Consider the following 21914-nt stretch of genomic DNA (forward strand, 5'->3'; position numbering starts at 1 on the left):
CCATACTCGCTTTAATCTCCAGGCCATCTGCTACCAGGTTTCCTATAGGAGATAGGTCCCTCTTCTTATCATTGTACTATTGATCACTAGTAAACAATCCCCTTCAATGATTGCTTGATTAAACCCCTTGTCAATTGCTAGTTTGAAAGCTTGGAAGGTTGTGAGAGCTTCTACCACTGTGGTATCCCGCACATCCTCTCGCTTCTTTGTAATGACACCAAAGCAGTAACCAGCATGGTCCCTTATTACCACACCAATAGCTCCTCCAGCTCTCTACGGATTGAGACTTCCATCAAAGTTAATTTTAACAAATCCATAGGGAGGGGGTTGCCATCGAGTATCTTCCAGCTGGCCTTGTTCCTCTACTTGTGCATTTATTTGCTTGTATTCCTCCAAGTAGTTTTTTACAAAATCTGCCGCCTCTGCTGATGCACATTTTTCCCAGACTTGACTTTCATATTCCTGCTATGCCAAATTGACCAGCAAACCACCAATCCCATTTCCAAACTCTCTACATCATCCTTTCCCGTTATTCTTTTCAGCCATCCTCTTTGATTTCCTTGGTCCACAGCTTTCCATTTATCTGGCATTAAGGTACAATCCTATACTGCTTTAGCTTGCTCACAGTCCCATATCGCATGGATAACCGTTTCATCCTCTTTCCCATATCTCCTGCATACTGGGTCAACGTCATTGTGTCTTCTTCTTAGGTTGTTGAAGACTGGTAGAAAACCATTATTTAGTTTCCAATCGAAGATCCAGACTTCGTTTGGGGTTTTTGTCCCCTACAATTTTTTCCAGAAAATCTTTTCCTTTCCACTGCATGGTTCTTCCCTTTGGTTTCCTACCACCCCCATTCCTGCACATAGAAAACGGTAGGCACTTCTAACCGTGAATGTTCCATTTCCCTCTAGGCTCCAGGTGAAAGTGGCCTCATGTTGGCCACTGCTTAATGGGATAGCACATATTAGCTCTTTTTTTTTCCCAGAAAAGGTTTTATGAATAACATATTTATCCCACCTTCCTGTGCCATGATCAATCAAATCAGCCACCAATTCAACTCTGTCCACTAAACTGTGAACTCCAACGCTTGAACTTACTGTTCTATTTATAGGTAACCATCTATCTTCTCGTAATTTAATCTTCCTCTATTTCCTACCCTCCAAACCACACCAGCTTTCAACACTTCTTAAACTTACCATATGCGTGTCCACATGTAGGACGGGCAGAGGCCAATTGTAGCTTCCAAATAGGACTTGTTTGGAAAGTACTTTGCGCTTATGACTTTGTATGCCAACGACTCATTATTCATTTGCAGTCTCCATGCCTGTTTAGCCAGAAGGGCTCGATTAAAAAGTTCAAACTCTCTGAACCCAATCCCTCCCACACCCTTGCTGCGGCACATTTTCCTCCATTCCAACCAATGCAATCCCTTCCCCTCCCTATTTGATCTCCACCAATAATTACTAATCAAACTATTAAGCTCCTGGCATACGCTTTTTGGGAAGAAAAAACATCCCACTGCACATGATGGGATAGCTTGAAGAATTGCCTTGATGAAAATTTCCTTCCCCCCATATGATAGCATTCGATTACTCCATACACCTATCTTTGACCGAATCTTGTTCTTGATATTTCTGAAAGCTCTCTTCTTGTTCTTACCCACCAGTGTAGGTAGTCCCAAATATTTTTCTAGACTGCTTGTTACTTGAATCGTAAGCCTTTGTTTTACGTCCTCCCTACATGCCTCCCCAGTATTGCTGCCGAAGAATAATAAGGTCTTTTCGAGATTAACTTGTTGGCCTGAACCACATTCATACCTCTGTAACAAGTTCCTCACTCGTTCGCATTCGCCCTAATTAGCTTTAATAAATAGAAGGCTATCGTCTGTGAAAAACAAGTGGTTGATTCTGGGCCCATTATTACTGGCATACACCCCCATTAATCAGCCTTTCCCTTTGGTAATTCGTCAGCATTGCAAGAAATCCTTTGGTACACAACAGAAATAAATTAATATGGTGATAGAGGGTCGCCTTGCCTTAGGCTTCGCTCAGGATAAAACCTGTCTGCGATATCACCATTCACAATTATAGAGAAAGAGACCTAAGTAAACACATTTCATTATTAGAGACACCCACTAATTGTGAAAACCCAATTTCCTTATAATAGCATCAAGAAATATCCATTCCATGGAATCATACGCATTACTCATATCAAGTTTGATAGCTACAAAACCCTCTGTACCTGACCGTTTATGCATAAGTTTGTAGAGGCGTTCATATGCGATGAGTGCATTATCAGTGATCAATCGCCTAGGCATGAAGGCACTTTGGTTTTCACTCACACAGTAAAGCAAAACTTTTTAAGCTTATTAGCCAATGTTTTGGCTATAATTTTATACACCACATTACAAAGGCTGATAGGCTTATAGCTAGTAATACTCGGGTTTTTCACTTTAGGAATAAGAGTGATTTATATGTTGATAATTTAGAATATTGTGCATCTCACATTAGATAGAAAGATTAAATTATTTATAAATAAAATTAATTTTAATATTAATTTTATTCATATTTTAAGTAATTATGTTTGAACAAAAATAATTATCATATAACAAATGATTATAATTATTTGAATATAAATAAATTATTATTTATAAAGATCATAATTATACAAAAAGTCATAATCATCTGAATAAAAATTTATATTTATTTATTTATTATAAATAAATCTTTCAATACAATTAATTTGAGACTTTATTATATCCTAAAGATATAATTGCTTTTAAAAAATGTTCTTCATGCCTTAAAGTTAAAATTTTTTTTCATTATTTTTTTTCTTTTATTTATTTTTTTAATAATTTAAAAGTAATTATGAAAAATTCATATTTCACTTAAAGAAGATTCAAAAAAAATAAAAAAGTTAGGCAAATAGCAACGTTTCGTGTACAGAATAAAACAAATATTCCCTCCAAGAAGGAAAAGACACTGTTTGAGGGCAAAAAGAAGTCCAAAGGTATCAAAAATACTGGACTAATTGCTGATTCGATGAAAGAAAGTTTGAGACTCGATGTGGGTGCAACACCTAAAGATACGACTGGTTCTAGTTAGGGTTTTTCTTCTAAAAAAAAAATAAGATTCATAAGTTGCAAAAGGATATTAATAAGGTCCGAGATAATCATAGAGATGCATTGGAAACAAAATCCGAACAAAAACATGACCAAATGGAGCTGTCAATGAGGCATGTTTAGAATAAAAAAAATTCTGGTCCAATGAATTTTGAGACGGAGCAGAGTGGCTATTTGGATAAATTGAAGGAAACATTTAGTGGTAGAACAGTTGATAACCAGCTGTTGGGAGTGGATGCTCCAGGTATGGTTCCTCACATCAATGATAAGATACTTGCCTCTCAGACAGTAGCACCAGCACCAGAAGCAACTGCTTCTTTAGTTATACAAGAAAATTGGGTTCAGTGTGATCGTTGTCACAAGTGGCTACTTTTGCCTTTTGATACTAGACCAGAACAACTCCCTGAGAAGTGGTTGTGTAGCATGCTTAACTGGCTGCCTAGAATGAACCGGAGTGACATTGATGAGGATGAGACAAGAAAAGCTCTCAATGCATTATACCAGGTTCTAGTTGCTGAAAATCAAAATAACTCAAAATCATGCAAATGGAGCTACATCATTAGTTACTTCTGCTCATCTTCAGCATCTTGATCAGAACAACTCTAGTTTCAGTTCTCAGGTCTCACATATTAGAGGGAAGAAGAAACATGGCCTGAAGGAAGTGCAGAAGGCTGGTAGCAATGGCCTGAGACAGATGTCAAACACTAAAATAAAATTACAGCAGGAATATTTGAAAAATAGGAGCTTAAGTGACATGACCCAGTTCCCTGTTGAATCAAATCTCAAGAATAAATCCACTTTCGAACAGAAAAAAAAAAAACATTCAATTGGTGGTGTAACCAAGCAAGCAAAAAAAAAAAAAAAAGAAAAACAAGACAGAGTGTCGTCTATATGCATGTGAAGGTTCAAAGAAAACCAAAAAAGAAGTTATATACACTACTGATAAGCATTACAGTTCTAACTTGGACCCCAGAAGGGTGGGTTTTAGTTCAAGCATTGGCTTGCAAACTCAAGCAAATGGAAGAACTGTGCCGAATTATAATGAGTGCTCTAATTCTGGGGATGTAAAGCATGATATGAAAGAAGAATCAGCAGTTATTGTAAAGAAACTTGTGGATCAAACTGAGACCTCATCAGATGGTGGGTTATTAGACATGAGAATATGTGATAAAAGGGCTTCTGTGAAGAAAAAGAAATTAGAGGATAGGCAGGACAGTCAAAATGGTCATGATATTTTTGGGAAAGAAGAAAGTAGTGAGAGTAGATATAGGAATGAAAAGAAGTCACGAGTTTCAAAGATTGAAGAAAGCAGCCCCATAGATAAGATGGTGATGGTACATCAAACAGGAAAAGTATGGATGATTCTATTGGTGGCATTGAAGAAGTCAAAAGTATTGGTAGAAACCAACAACCAAGTAAACTCAAGAAGAGTCTTCATCTTAAAAAAAAAACTTTGGATGGCCTTGATTCATCGAGAAAAGATTCTAGAACTGGACAAATTTTGATGGCCGCAACTTATAGCTCTTCAACGATTTTTGGTTCTCGTAAAGCCAGAGCAAACTTTGAAGAAGCAAGGGGTTCACCAGTTGAATCCGTTTCTTCATCTCCCATAAAGACCTTATATCCAAAAAAGCTTGCATCGACCATAGGGGATAGTCCACGGAAGGATGATGCTGTAAATAGTAGCATTCCTCTAACTGGCAGTTTTAGAAGACAGCTATATCTAATTCAGTGAATGTTGCTGACTCTATAGAAGCCACTGCAAGGGCATGTGATGTTTCTGTGGAAGGAAATCAGAATGCATTAAGAGGTAGGTTATTTTCCTCTGACTCTGCAAAGGATGATTCTTTGGAGTCAATATTCGGAAGGAATAGAACTAGTGGCTAGAAAAAGAGTAGTTCAGTTAAAAAGGGTTGGGAATAGAGTGTCGTAAATGCCCATAAGAATGCTTTGCTTTGCTTGACCATGGGGACAATGTTGGGAGCAAATGTTACCAAATTCTGCCTCTATAAAATGTAAAGAACATTCGGTGGGTATGGCTCATTTTTACCTACTTATGAACAGTCTCCTCCAAGATTATCATGTTCAAAGACACCGCAGAGAAACTTCACCACACCAAGGTCTACTAACAATTTATCTACGGAGGTACATGGACAATATCCTTACTATGGTTGTCACATCCCGAGACTAAGATGCAACACGATCGTATTATCTAAAAAAAAATCTTAAAGTAGTACAAAGCCTTCTTTTTTAATTATTCTAAAATTCTTCAAGAAAATAATTTATTAAGTAAAATTCATATTTTTAATCCAACTGATGATACATCTTTACATATCTAAATACAAATCATATAAAATACAAAACTGTCTCTTAAAATCTCATTGGCCAACATATTCTCCGACGATTAAGTAATCTTACCCATTTCATCTTTTAACTTCACACAAGATTAATCAAACTTATCACTTAGTCATCTGTAAAGAAAAAGTAAAAAGAGAATGAGCAAATTACAGCTTAGTAAGTATAGGCTCACACACACCTTACCAAATTAAGCATCGTTTTCTTACACATCATATAGATCATTTATAACATTCATCAAATCATAATATCAAAACATTTCAAGATCATCGTTTTGTCAAATATTTCATAAATTCATAAATCAATGTCAAAATATAACACTTTATAAATCATTGCAAAATATGCTATCATTCAAATATCATAATCAAATCAAATCATGGATCAACCATTAAAAATCATCGTAAATCATCATCATCATAAATCATCATTATCATTGGTTTATCATTAGCTACAATCACTGCTATAACCCGTGACATTGGCCGTATCGACAATTTCATCATCATGATCATTGCTAACTATTATAATCCACTAGCGAGGGCCTTATGCTAATTACTATTACCCGTTAGCCAGGGTCATATGATCATGTCTTTGCTAACTACTATTACACGTTAGCCAGGATCGTAAAACTAATTCTGGTGTCGATGATCACACTTCTCAAGGATGTAAAAACGTAGTCATCACAAAATCGTTCTTTAAACATAAATCATTTTCTCATTTCATTCATAAGCATGATCCATTATTTTGTATAGAGAAACAAAAATAATCATATGCTTGATCCTATTTTCATACATCGAAAATAATGAAATACAATATTTATTCATTTATAAACATACATATATACATAGATTTGAAAACAAGCAAAGTGTGTAAGATTCTTCTTACCTCCATTTGATTACACCACTTAGTTTTTTCCCCAAAATAATTAATGGCCTATCCAAGATCATTTCAACATATTAGAATTTAATCAACCCTTTTTGAAACCATTTATACAAAAATCAACTAAGTTACACAAATGGTTAACTTAACTAATTAATACTGTCAGCCTGACCTCTTTTCATTAAAACAGTCATATCTCAATATATCCAAATCGGAATCATGATCTCTTTAATGCGTTAGAAACTACACTTGATAAGCTTTTTAACCATATATGGCACACCTCGTAATTCTTTGTATATTAATTATAATAATTTTTGAAATCCACGTCATATACCGCTGCCAAACAGCCTGTATATCTTCTAATAAAAATTATATATTTATTCATAGAAAACTCCAAATTCAATTCCGCTTATTTCATTGGAAAGTAGACTCAATAAGCTTTCTAAACATATATGGCTTAATCTGTAAATCCTTGTATACAAATTAAGAAGAATTTTGTAATTCAACCATGATGCTGCTATTTTACAGCCTGTATATCCTTAAGTTAAAATTAGACAACTCTTCATAAAAAAACTCGGATTTGACTTTCGTTTATTTCATTAGAAACTAGATTCAACATGCTTTCCAATGATATATAATAATCATAGCAATAATCCATCCATTAATATAAAATTTTATTTTAATTTATTATTATAGATCACAACATCTCATCTAAAAATAAAATTTCTTCTTTAATCTTTAAAAACTAAAATCCTTACTTTCAGCCTTCAAATTCCATTCAATAATTATCAATAAATCTTAAAAACATGAAATAAACAAAACCCAGTAATTTACCCAAATAGATCATGAAGATTAATGAAAGATTTCTTAATTTTTCTTGGTTTTGCTCTCAAAACTTCAACTCCAAATAATAGCAATCAACTCGATATTTCTTTTCAAATAAAAAGAGGGCATGTACTCACCTTTAAAGGATTAACTTGATTGTAGCCTCTGATTGTGAATCTTCAACTTGATTTTTCATATTCTCTAACCCTAAGGAAGATGAGGAAGAAAAACTCTATTTTTTTTCTATTTCACGATAGTTAGGTTTTCTTTCATCTATTACTTTAGTCCTTTTTCATTTACTAAATAATGTCTTAATAAACTTATAGGCTTTAGTATTATTTGGGCTGGGGTATTACATTCTTCCCTCCTTATAAGAAGTTTCATCCTCGAAACTTGATTTACATCCACATCTCATTCCTCTAATTTTGAAATCATATCTCTTACCGTATGATTGTTTCATTAAACTTTGAAAAAAAATAATCATCTTGCCTCAAAACTTGTTTTTTCTAATCAACCATTCGAAAAAAAAAATTTTCAATATGTGAAAACTCATATCATCTTGAATTTCTAAATACTCATATCTAATCACATAGCGTCTACTAAGATATTCTGTTAACATAGATTCATCATACACATTAAACATCAGATGTGATAATTTTCTTTATTTTAAACTTTTTTTTTCACTTTTTCAAGAACTTCAAATGTCTTTACAATGCAAACTTAACCTTTCTTACTTTATAATCCTCGTAATGAGTACAAATGATTGACCACTTTAAGCAATAGATCATATCTTCAAATTCTGGTATAATTCTCGTGCTTACTTTAAATTATTACTTAATCAACCAAAATTTGTCATCCATTTGTTTCATAAATTTAATAAATAAAAGTTTTTCTTCTTTGTCCTTATGCCAATAAGTCTAAGACTTAGATTTACTTTCATACAAAACCTCAAAATAACGAATCATTGAATGTTTATATTATGACTATCGTTATAAAATATTTCTCTTCAAGTCATGATATAAGCATTTCTTAAAAGAATGTCAATCAACAATAAAGCCTCAAAAATGAAGGGAACATAAAATATTCTTGTCCAAAATCCATTAGTCCTTATTTATTAAAGATTCATCACTTTCTCAACTAATAATAGCACAACAATTTAGAACTTAAAATCAAATCAGGCTTCCACTGCGCACTCAGATATTTCTTTCCAATAAAATTCAAACAAATTAACTTTCATAACATTGTTTTGTAACAAGAAAAGCATGTGTCCGCAAAATTCCCTGTAATATGCTTTACACCAAGTGTTCATAACTATAACAACCTTGAATAACAATATCAACAAATCATTTTGTCACCAAAAAGATATCACATAGAACTTTAAATTTTTTTTTTCTTTTTCACCAACAACATAAAATTTTCTATCAATTAACCACTAGAATACATATGACATGAATGCAATAGATCATATCCATAAATTTATACCATATAAATTTAAACATAAATCTTTGGTTACCTAAGTTGTCTCCAATTTCGAATATTGTTCTTTCTAATATACCAATTATCATATAACAATTGATTCTTCATAATCCCCACAAATATCATAATGTCTCAAATTCTCTTTTTACCAAATATATTGCTATCATCTTCACGTCAAAGTTAAAAACTATGCATCATAATCCATAAAAAAAAAATTCATTTATAAAGTTTAAACCAATAAGAACTCCAAGCACTTGAATTCACACCAAAAGTATAATTATGAACAATAGCCAAATGTATCACATTATTTCAAAAGTTCTATCAAACTTCTTTAAAATTGAATAGATGCTCAACATCACCAAGTACACACAAAATCATCACTTATAAGATTTCAACCAATCTTTTGCCCTTGTAAAATTCAAACAATCATTTGCACTTGTAAGATTTCAAACAATCATTCTTAACCAAAACATGTATATTTTTTTGTAAATTGATTACTCCTTTAAAATCAACTTCTTTATTAAATCATCTAGATAACCACAATTTTAATTCCTTGCTAAGTACGCAACCCTATACCATAATAGGCCATGTTCTCCATAAATATAAAATTCGAAGGAATCTAATAATATACTTCAATTAAAAACTATAACCACAAATTAATCACTTTAGCCATTAAAAATATCAGTACACCTCAAATAGGAATTTAATGATCAAACTTTAAATTAACTAAATAAACATTCAACTCGCATGATCAAACCTTAAATACTTTCTTAATAAAAATGTAGAACCAAATCAAGTGAACATCTTTCTTTACGTATATATAGCTATTTACCACAATTATCACATTTTGGACTAAATCCATTAAGATAAATTCTCAAACATTATAACCCATAAATAATTACACAAAGAATCTATTGAATCATTGATACTTCAAAATTCATTGAAACTTTAACTATTCCAAAATTCATCGAATCATTTATTTGTACTCACCACTATAGTCTATGGATCAAAGTTATATCCTTAAAAAATTATCACATTATTCAAAAGTCATCATCTAATTCTTAAAAATCTTCACATAATATATAGATTGTAATTATACTCATAAATATCTCTTTCAATCTAAGGATCATAAACTATATTCTTTGAAAATCACCGTTAATCTATTTATCATAAATTAACTTCTTAAAAATCTCCAAAGATTATAATCATAGTTCTTAAAAAATCTTTAAAATCATATTATAAGCTCTTTAACATCTCACATAGTTTAAGGATCATAACCTGAACTCTTAGAAAATCTCCAAGAAACATAACTTAAGCTTTTAAAGAAAATCTTAACACAATCTACAAATCATAATCTACCTCTTAAAATTCTTCAAAGATCGTAACTTAAGCTTTGATACCACTTTTGTCACGCTCCGAGACCAAGACGCAACACGATCGTATTACTTTGAAGAAAACTCCAAAGTAATACGAAACCTTCTTTCTTAATCATTCTAAAATTCTTCAATAAAATAATCTACGAAGTAAAATTCATATCTTTAATCCAACTGATGATACATCTTTATGTATCCAAAAATAAACCATATAAAATACAAAACTGTCTCTTAAAATCTTATCGGCCAACATATTCTCCGATGATTAAGTAATCTTACCCATTTCATCTTTTAACTTCACACAAGACTAACCAAACTTATCATTTCGTCATCTAGAAAGAAAAAGTAAAAAGAGAATGAGCAAACCACAGCTCAGTAAGTATAAGCTCACACACACCTTACCAGATCAAGCATCATTTTTTTATACATCATATAGATCATTTAAAACATTCATCAAATCATAATATCAAAATATTTCAAGATCATCATTTTGTCAAATATTTCATAAATTCATAAATCAATGTCAAAATATGACACTTCATAAATCATTGTAAAATATGTTATCATTCAAATATCATAATCAAACCAAATCATAGATCAACCATTAAAAATCATCGTAAATCATCATCATCATAAATCATCATTATCATTGGTTTATCATTAGCTACGATCACTGCTATAACCCGTGACATTGATCGTATCGATAATTTCATCATCATGATCATTGCTAACTATTATAACCCGTTAGCGAAGGCCTTATGCTAACTACTATTACCCGTTAGCCAAGGTCATATGATCATGTCTTTGCTAACTACTATTACCTGTTAGCTAGGGTCATAGAACTAGTTCTGGTGTCGATGATCTCACTTTTCAAGGATGTAAAAACGTAGTCATCACAAAATCGTTTTTTAAACATAAATCATTTTTTCATTTCATTCATAAGCATGATCCATCATTTATATAGAAAAATAAAAAATAATTATATTTTTGATCCTATTTTCATACATCAAAAATAATGAAATACAATATTCATTCATTTATAAACATACATATATACATAGATTTGAAAACAAGCAAAGTGTGTGAGATTCTTCTTACCTCTATTCGATTTCACAAATTAATTTTTTCTCCAAAATAATTAATGGCCTATCCAAGATCATTTCAACATATCAGAATTTAATCAACCCTTTTTGAGACCATTTATACAAAAATCAACTAAGTTACACCAAGGGTTAATTTAACTAATTAATACTAGTAGCTAACTTCTTTTCATTAAAATAGTCATAACTCAATGTATCCAAATCGTAATTATGATCTCTTTAATGCGTTAAAAATTAGACTTGATAAGCTTTCTAACCTTATATGGCACACATCGTAATTCCTTGTAGATTAATTATAACAATTTTTGAAATTTACTCATATACTGCTGCCAAACAGTCTGTATATCTTCTAATAAAAATTATATATTTATTCACAGGAAACTCCAAATTCAATTCTGCTTGCTTCATTGAAAAGTAAACTCAATAAGCTTTCCAAACATATATGGCTTAATATGTAAATCCTTGTATACAAATTAAGAAGAATTTCGTAATTCAACCCTGATGCTGTTGTTTTACAGCCTGTATATCCTTAAGTTAAAATTAGACAACTCTTCATAAAAAACTCGGATTTGACTTTCGTTTCTTTCATTACAAACTAGATTCAACATGCTTTCCAATGATATATAATAATCATAGCAATAATCTATCCATTAATACAAAATTCTATTCTAATTCATTATTACATATTACAACATCTCATCCAAAAATAGAATTTCTCCTTCAATCTTTAAAAACTAAAATCCTTACTTTTAGCCTTCAAATTCCATTCAATAATCATCAATAAATCTTAAAAACATGAAATAAACAAAGTCCAGTAATTTACCCAAATAGATCATGAAGATTAATGAAAGATTTCATGATTTTTCTTGGTTTTGTTCTCAAAACTTCAACTCCAAATAATAGCAATCAACTTGATATTTCTTTTCAAATAAAAAAAGGGCATGTACTCACTTTTAAGGGATTAACTTGATTGTAACCTCTGATTGTGAATCTTCAACTTGATTTTTTATATTCTCTAACCCTAAGAAAGATGAGAAAGAAGAACTCTATTTTCTTTCTATTTCATGATAGTTAGGTTTTTTTTTCATCTAATACTTCAGTCTTTTTTTATTTATTAAATAATGTCTTAATAAACTGATGGGCTTTAGTATTAACCTAGCCCAATTGTTATTTAGGCTGGGGTATTACAATAGTTCTTTTGGAAAAAGATGTCTATAGCTATTGCATAGACAGGTTATGAAATTCTAGTTTACTTGAGTGCTGTGGATTGTGTTACCATGCATGGTGCATCTCTAAATTTGAAAGCTCCTCCAAATGCACCCCTAACTGAAAGACCTGGAAACTCTTTCTGCCCAAGCCGTAATATAATAAAATTTTTAAAGTATATTTACTTTGGAAGCCATAAGTGATTAAAAGATCTTGTGAATTTGAAAGCTTTTATAATAGCAAAAAGAATGCTATTTGATCTATTTTGGTGATTAAAATGGTTTTGTTCATGGTAATAAAAAATTATTAATTGTATCCATAATGAAATAAATTTATATAAATATTTATGAATTGACATAAAAGTCTTAAAAGAAGACTATGGAAGCATTATTATATTTGAAATCTGTTTATTGATGTAAACTCTTATATTTAGTTAAAATATAAAAGTTTTAGAATTTTTATTAAAATATTAAGATATCAGCTAGTTATCTTTCACTAAACGTGAATTTGAAGGGCTCCTACTTAAAAAAAATCACTAAATAGTGAAAAGATAAATGAAATGGTAATTTGATTAAGTATGTATGATATCTTGATAATTGAATGAGATATTCTTTAATAAAAGAATGCATACTTGCATATAATGGGGGTGATAAAAATCAAAAGAAACAAAAATTATCACCATAGTGTTGTAAGATTTTAATATAATTTTATGAGCAAATTATACAAGCTAATAAGTTTAAACACTTATTAAAGTCATAAAAAAGGTCTTTAAAAATCTTAAAAGGACTAAAATTGTTTCGTTTATTCATTGAGTTAATCTAATTGTATTAGAAGTATAATTATATTAAAAATGTATAAAAGTATGAAAATAAAATGGTTGGAATTAATAAATATAAAGATGTAGCCACAACCAAAACTAACTATTTCTTAAAATGATAAGAATGAGACAACAATGACTAGAGCATATAAATGATATACAAAATGAAAAGTTTAGATATATTAGCCTGAAGTGATCATATTAGAGATTTAATCTTAAGTGGGAGTAATTTTCAAAAAAAAAAATTGAATTCCAAAATATTTGGTTAATAGTACTACAAGTAGAATGGATTTAAACCCTTACTATTAGAAACCAATAATGAGAATCCAACTTTGAATTAGTAACTTCTAATTACAAAGTTTAATGGGTAAAAATAAATTATTGTTATATGTCTTTTAAAGACTAGTAAAATCTATTCAAATTTTAAAAACTAGTGTGATCTATTATGTAGAGATGATGAGTTTTTATACTCTTAATGGAGTTTTAAATATCTAAAGCAATGGAGACATAATAAAAACTCTACTTATATAAACATAAAAGTGGTGCCGCTTCAATAAGAAGAATTGAGGTCTCTCTTATAAATATTTTATGAATAGGATAAGCACATGACATAATAATGCTAAAAACGGTTATAAATTTTTTATAGAAGAATAAATAAGTATTATATGTGTTTTATTTTTAATTCTAACACTAGGAGTTGAGGTTAATCTACTGATACCATCAACTTCGTTAAAATTCTAAGATATATCCACTAATTGAAGGTTTAAATTAAGAGATACCTTCTTATATTCATAATATTTATTTGTGTGAAAAGTAAAAATTAAGCACCAACATTCTAAACTAGTGAGAGATTGTTAGTAATTTAGAATGTAATGCATCTCACATTAGATAGAAAGATTTAATTATTTATAAATAAAATTAATTTTTGTATTAATTTTATTCATATTTTAAATTATTATATTTGAATAAAAAAATTATCATATGACAAATAGTCATAACTATTTGAATATAAATAAATTATTATTCATAAAAATCATAATTATACAGAATGTCATAATCATTGGAATAAAAATTTATGTTTGTTTATTTATTATTAATAAATCTTTTAATATAATCATTTTTATTATTTTTTATTGCAAAATTTAAGATTTTATTATATTTCGAAAGCATAATTATCTTTAATAAAATATTTTTTATGCCTCAAAATCAAAAAAATTTTTTATTATTCCTCTCTTTTTATTTATTTTTTTTAATAATGTGTTATTAATCTCCGCAATACTCCCTCCACCGTTCGGACACGACAGACACAAATTAACGACATCCTAACCTACAACACTCCAGTATTTCTAGTAGAAAAGTGCAGGCATACCATCTAGCCTGGGGCTTCTTATTTAGGCCTCGTCCTCAAACCGTGTGCCTTCCTCATCTTCAAGTCCACGGATAACGTTAATCCTTTTCCTGGCCGAAGATTAAGAACGAAAATTTTATGTATTTTTGTCGCCCTCCTTAAGCAGTGAAATCCTCGACTGCTGGGCCTAATAAATTTCCTCTCATTCTACTACTTCATTAAGTTTTTCTTGTAGGGCCCATGCTTCCATGATCGTGTCTGCATCTTGATTTTTGCACTTAATATTTTCGTAGATTCTTGATAAAGCCTTTATTGTACGGTGCAACACCCTGTTCGAGGACCTATGCCTCATCTCAAGTCGTTTCCTCATGCTTTCCAGTTTCTCGCTAAGACTACCATCCCTACACTTCTCCATGCATTCTTGAATATATACAACTACAGTCTTTATCTCTTGCTCAAGAAGCTTCAAAATGGAAGCGTATCTTCGCAGTGTCCATAAGTATTGGATTATAATGCGAGACTGGACTCACCATATTCATCACCGTATACTCAAGAAATAAACTTGACCACTGCATAGCCCTCAAGACTCAATCAAGCCGTTCTCATATCATTGACTCTGCATCCATTCCAAGTTCCCAAATATACAACACCCCCTCAAAATCGAGATCTTTAAGTCCTGTTTCAATCAGAGTTTTACCGAATGCATCCATTAAGCTTTCAGCCCTCATGCATCCCCCTACCTTCTCTGCATCCCAAAGAATTTCATTAAAATCACCAAGACATAACCACTGTAAAAAAGACTCACTAGCTAGTTGTTTCACTAACTGCCATGTTCGGTGTCTCATATGGGTTTTGGTTCTCCATAAAAACCTGTGATCCTCCATTTTTTATTCTCCTTATAAGTGAATTCCATATCGATATGATTCTTCGAAAAGCTATGCAACTTAAGATCATATCCCTCCCTTCACATCACTCCTAAACGCCACTTATCCCCTCAGGTTCTACTCCAAAAAGAGAACCCATTCTACATTTTCTTTGCATTATATCCAATTCTGTAATACGCAACAGTGTTTCACTAAGGAACACTGCGTTGGGATCTTTCTTCTTCACTGACCTGTGAAATTCTCGAACTGCCCGCGGGTTTCTAAGCCTACGGCAGTTCCAAGCAGGTGTTTTCATTATTCCCGGCGGGGCTGGTAACCAGCCTCCGTCAATATAAGATCAATCCTGTCATGGTCTGGTCTTGAATTCTTACTTTTTTTCTGTGGTCCTTCATCAATCCTAGGCTTAATGCCAGCTCTTTCAGGTAGACTCATTTTCTCTCCTGTGATAGTTGGATATATTTGTTGACCGTGGCAGGGTGCTCTTGCTAACTTCTTCCACTTCGTCTTTGGCAGGGTGTTCACATGCATGTTAAAACAGCACGACTCTTTACCCTTAGATCAAAGTTGTAATTTTTTTCTTTCAATAATGGCTCAAAATTAAAAGATACATTAACATTGCCCCTGGCCGCTCTTGAAAAGGTTAAAGGCTTAACCCAAAAAAGGTTTAACCCAACAACATTTCCATAGCCCTCTAATTTGGCTTCAACTGGAGAGAAAAATACACCTACGTTGTCCAAGGAAAAAGCTCTGCAGAGCGAATCCATCACGCAAGTTATAATTTGTAATTTGTAAAATGCTTTAATTATAATCTGTAGCCTTTTCCATATCACTTCAGATAATTGTCTTCATCAAAAGAAAAATTTTCGTCTGCGGCTTAATTAGCTTCTTCCCAACGTACTAAAGGCTATTGGACATCACAAGATAGAACCTTCGATGCTTGCATAGGCTTTTGAAAACCATTTCAAAATGTTGGCCTTGAATCTAGGAACCGTCGTAACAATAATTATCGTCTACAGGAATTTGCTACATTGACCTAAACTACAAAAAAAAAAAATCACTTAAACTCCAAAAACAGTTCTAAAAAGAGTTGTAACTAATCAATTTTTTTTAATTACGAATCAAATTTCAATATCATTGAAGTAGCTGGTTTTTAATATATTTTACGTTACCAATTGCTTAGGAGGTAGAAAGTGGACCAATGGGGTGCTCTTAGCCCAAAGCTTCGTTAAAATGCATTGAACAAACAAAATTAGGCTGAACCGAAGATGGCTTTTGCTTTCCTTTCCTAGTTTCCCTCCTCAATTTAGACCCAATTGGATATTGAGAGTATAAAACATGTCAAGTAGGGGTGTGCATAATTAAGTTGAAATGGAATTGTTTTTGTAATTCTCTTGCTGACCAAAAATATTTTAGTTGGTTATCCAAAGAGTTGTTTCTACAAATATTTGGTAATTCGGCTCGGTATAATGAAATTTAATCAAATTGAATGGAGACAAAGACTTAGCATGCGGATTTTTTTTTCTCGTGTCCTTTTAAAAAAATAGACTTTTTTATTTTCCGTTGAAGTCAACTTTCGTCTCACCAAATCCTGTTTAACTCTAAAATTTTTATTGCCTTTCTCCCTCTCTGTTACTTCTCTCTCACTCTCACGTCCCCAAGGAAGCTACAGTCTGAACTAGTCCCTCTTTCCTTGTGCTCTTTTATTTAGCGTGTTACTTTTCAACTCAAAACCTTTCCTTCATGCACGTTAATTTGTGATAGTTAAAATGTGATACATTTGGATAAAAAATTTAATTATTGATAAATAAAATTAATTTTTGAATTAATTTTATTTATATTTTAAATAATTATTTTTGAATAAAAATAATTATTATATTACAAATTATCATAACTATTTAAATATATATAGATTATTATTTATGAAGATTATAATTATACAAAAAGTCATAATCATTTGAATAAAAGTTTATTTTTGTTCATTTATTATAAATAGATCTTTCAATATAATTATTTTCATTATTTTTAATTGAAGAGTTTGAGATTTTATTGTATTTTAGAGGTATAATTACTTTTAAGAAAGTATTTTTCACACTTTAAAGCTAAAATTTTTTATTTATTTATTTATTTATTTAATTATTTAATAATTTAAAGATAATTATGCAAAATTTTTTATATTTCATATTTATGGAGATGCAAGAGAAAGAAATTTAGAAATGCATAAGTGAAATCCAAATTCTTGAAATAATTATGGACAAAGAGAAATAATTCTATATTGTGATATTAGATAAGTTTTTATTTAATTGTTATTCAAAGTCAATATGTCATTAATTCACTGTTTGATTATGTAGCATGAATCCAATTTCATGATTGTTTTTCATATTACTTGGGCTTTTGAAATTTATTAATTGCGCATTCCAAAAGTTTCATTGGAATGGAATTTTTAAAATTGTAGCTACTAGTAGTATGAAATTAATATGGTGAATTTATTGGCGCGATTTATTCGTGAAGTTTTATGTTATTATTTCAAACCGAAAGTTTAGCCAACAAATTGGGTAAAATGTGATATTCAAGTTTAAATGGAAAAGGCATATCATTAATAAAATTAAAGGTTATTGCTAATTATTGATAATTTGAAGGAAATCTACAAATGTCTTATTAGCCATGTTTATGGATTTGAAAAGTTTTATTTTGGAATGCCAAGAAGAAGATAACATGATTTGCAATTAAAACAATTTAAATAAAGTTTGTTTTAATGCAAATAGAGATTATAAATAATTGTAAGGATATATGGCATACTAGTCACGGACCCTTAATGCGTGGATTTGAGAATGATGTTCGCTTATAATAGTTTTAATCCTTGAAATTGATCACTAAATGAATTATCTATAAAGAATGTGGTATGACTCTTAAATGAATAGTAATTTTGATAAGTTTGAAAATTATTTATTTATAAATAATACACAAATAGTTATTCTTTGTGGTCTTTGCATAAAAGTGATATTTGTTTAATTTTATTTGATAACAATTATGGCTTGTATAAATGATCTACATCTCATGATTTTAGTTTTGATATAGTAAAAGTATTAAATTATATCTACTTTGAAAGCCATGAGTAATTAAAAGTTTTTGTAGATATAAAAAAAATAATAAAATAGCAAAATGAATACTATTTTACCCATTTGGGTGATGGGCATGGTTTTTCTCATGGTGATAAATTGGTGAATGATGTCCATGATGAAATAGATTCATAAGTTTCCATGAGTTGATATGAAAGTTTCAAAAAGAGACTATAGAAAAAATGAGTATAGTAAAAAAAATTGAGAGTGATTATATTTGACATTATTTTTATTAATGTATACTCTAATATTGAGTTTTAAAAAAAGTTTTAGAACTTTGATAAGAAGAAAATATTAAGATATACAATGTTTGCTAATTATCTTTCATTAAGAGTGAGTTTGGAGGCATATTATTTTTAAAAAAAAATCACTAAATAGTGAAAAGATAAATAAAATGACAACTTAATTAAGCATAAATGATATCTTGATAATTTAATGAGACATTCCTTAATAAAAAAAATGTATATTTGCACATGAAAAAGGTGATAAAAGTCAAAAGAAATAAAATTGCTACTATAGTGTTGTAAGATTTTAGTATAATTTTATAAGCAAATTATACAAGTTGATAAGTTTAGTACACTTACTAAAGTAAAATCATAAAAAAAAAAAATCTTTATATATCTTAAAGAGATTAAAATGGTTTGGCTTATCCATTCAATTTATCTAATCTTACTAGAAGAATAATTGTCTTAAAATAGATAAAAGTATAAAAATAAATTGGTTGAAATTTTATATTAATGAGTATAGAGTCGTGGCCATAGTGAATATCATCTATTTTTAAAAAGAACAAGAATGAGACAGTAATGTCTAGAGTATATAAATAATATGCAAAATGAAAAGTTGGAACATATTAGCCTAAAATGATTATATTAGATATTCAATCTTAAATGGGATAATTACAATTAAAAAAAATTGAATTATAAGATATTTAATTAGTAGTACTACAAGTAGAATGGACTTAAACATTTACTATTAGACACCAATAATAGGAACCCAACTTTGAATTAGTAATCTCTGATTACAAAATTTAATGGGTAAAAATAAATTATTATCATATGTCTCTTAAGTACAAGTAAAATTCATTCAAATTTTAAAAACTAGTGTGATCTAGTATGCGGAGATGATGAGTTTTTATACTCTTAAGGAAATTTATTATTTAAATGTCTAAGAAATAAATATATAATGAAAACTTTACCTATATAAACATAAAAGTGGTGTTGTTTTAATAAGAAGAATTTGAGTCTCTCTTATAAATATTTATAAATAAAATAAGTACATGGCTATAATAGTGCTAAAGAGGTTATAAATCTCTAACAAAAAAATAAATAAGTATTATATGTGTTATATCTTCAATTCTAACACTAGCAGTGAAGGTTTAATCTGTAGGCACCAACTTCACTAAAATTTTAATATATATATGTTAATTGAAGGTTTAAATTAAGAGATATTTTTTTGTATTTATAATATTTATTTGTATTAAAAGTTAAAGATTAAGCACCAACATTCCAAACTAGTTAAGGATTATTGATAGTTTAAAATGTAATGTACCCCATATTGGATAAAACGAGTTAATTTTTAATAAATAAAATTAATTTTTTTATTAATTTTATACATATTTTAAATGATTATGTTTGAACAAAAATAATTATTATATAACAAATGATTATTATTATTTGAATATAAATATATTATTATTTATGAATGTCATAATTATACAAAAGATCATAACCATTCAAATAAAAATTTATATCTTTTTATTTATTATAAATAAATCTTTTAATATATCAATTTTCACGATTTTTACTTAGAGAGTTTGTAGTTTTGTTATATTATAAAAGCATAATTACCCTTAAAAAATATTTTTCACACCTTAAAATCAAAATTCTTTTTTATTATTTCTATTCTCTTATTTATTTTTTCTAACACTAACACTAAACACAAAAACAAGAGAAAGGAAAAGAGATGAAAAATATTGCTTCTAATCGATTATCCTATAGCAAAAATGGAGAACGTGTACAGTTGCCTGGAAATTACTTAAAGCAGGTGATTTTCGATTTTCCTTGTATCGAAAGCGCTAAATCCAGAAACGATTGGTACTATGAAAATTGATCACATTTGATGCAACAAAAGAATAATACAAAAATTTCCCATGTTTTACTCTACAGCTTCGAACTTTTTCCATTACCATAACGCTAGGAGATTCATCAGGTTAAAAAACAATGAAAGTATGGGTTTAACCATATTCACAGGATAACCCGTCTGTGAGGAACACCTATTCTCTTTTTTTGATAAATTCTCTTAAGATAAAAATGCTGAAAAATTTCTGTGACCTTCTCCTATTTAAATTGAATGAAAATGAACACCTCAAATGGGATGTTTAACATAAATATCACGAGCCCAAGTTTCTTGAAGTGAGGTTGTCACCTTGGAATGTAATTTTCCAGCAATCAACTTGGAATATGAAGACAGATAACTTTGTTGTCACAACTGCAAGGCATAAAACTGAATGGTTAAATCATCATTATTTTCATTGTAAACTATAGAAACACTAGACTGACCCATTTTTATTTGCTATATTGCTCGGATCTTTTCTTAATTGGACTTAAAACCAGCTCATCCTCAACGGCAAAGTGCTCAAAAACATCCCCAGACCAGAACGTCTGTTCTTTCTTTTCTTAGACTTCAAGTAGAAAATTTTAATAAGCTGAATCGTTGGAACCTTTATGAATACAATTGTCTGCCTTGCACGGACAGTATCAATAATATCTTTTGTTTCGCTTATTGTCCGAACCTAGGAAACAACAAAAATTCCCAACAGTGAAGAGCATTTGCTGGATAGTTTGGCGTAAAGTATTTCTCGTGCTTATATTTCGCCATATTTCAGTGTCTTATTCCAGAGAATTTAGCAATAAATCAATTCCATTTTGGACTTTGGCCTTCAAAAAGGTTACGGTCAATAAGCAATTTACCAGATTCCAATAAAAATAATGCTTTAATAACATAGGTACATTTTCTGTCAAACATCAGCAACCTACCATTTAAAAATGAGAAGTTCCTTGTTTGATTCACTGAAGGTTATATAACCAAAAATTGAACAATTTTAAAAGGCATGGTGTGGGTACTGCTAGTTGGTATACGGACTTGATGAAACTCTAGTGAACATTAAAGAATCCATGTCCGGCTATAGGTTTGAGCCATCCGTTTCTTACAAGTCTGAAGAGCACATCTCTAGCGAAAAGAAACTCAGGATTAGCGTTCAATCGAGACAAATTTCGTTTTAAGTCCTATGATCATCTTAAAGGGCCTAGGATTCTTGAACTAGGGAATTAATGACCACTGAGTTGTCGAAGCTGATCCTCAGCCAATTCTGATAAGAAAACGTCATTCATGTCTGCCAAAGTCGTGGCAATTACA

The 21914-nt window shown here is 30.2% G+C and overlaps 1 pseudogene; it reads left to right on the forward strand.

The window, feature by feature from the left end:
* The first annotated feature begins 2015 nt into the window (after nucleotides 1-2015).
* The window catches only part of LOC149512895 (uncharacterized), a 45260-nt pseudogene continuing 25361 nt past the window's right edge, over nucleotides 2016-21914 (forward strand).

The sequence above is a fragment of the Durio zibethinus genome, chromosome 21 (genome assembly GCF_047325235.1).
Source record: "Durio zibethinus cultivar Kanyao isolate XHJ-2024 chromosome 21, ASM4732523v1, whole genome shotgun sequence".
Classification (NCBI taxonomy): Eukaryota; Viridiplantae; Streptophyta; class Magnoliopsida; order Malvales; family Malvaceae; genus Durio; species Durio zibethinus.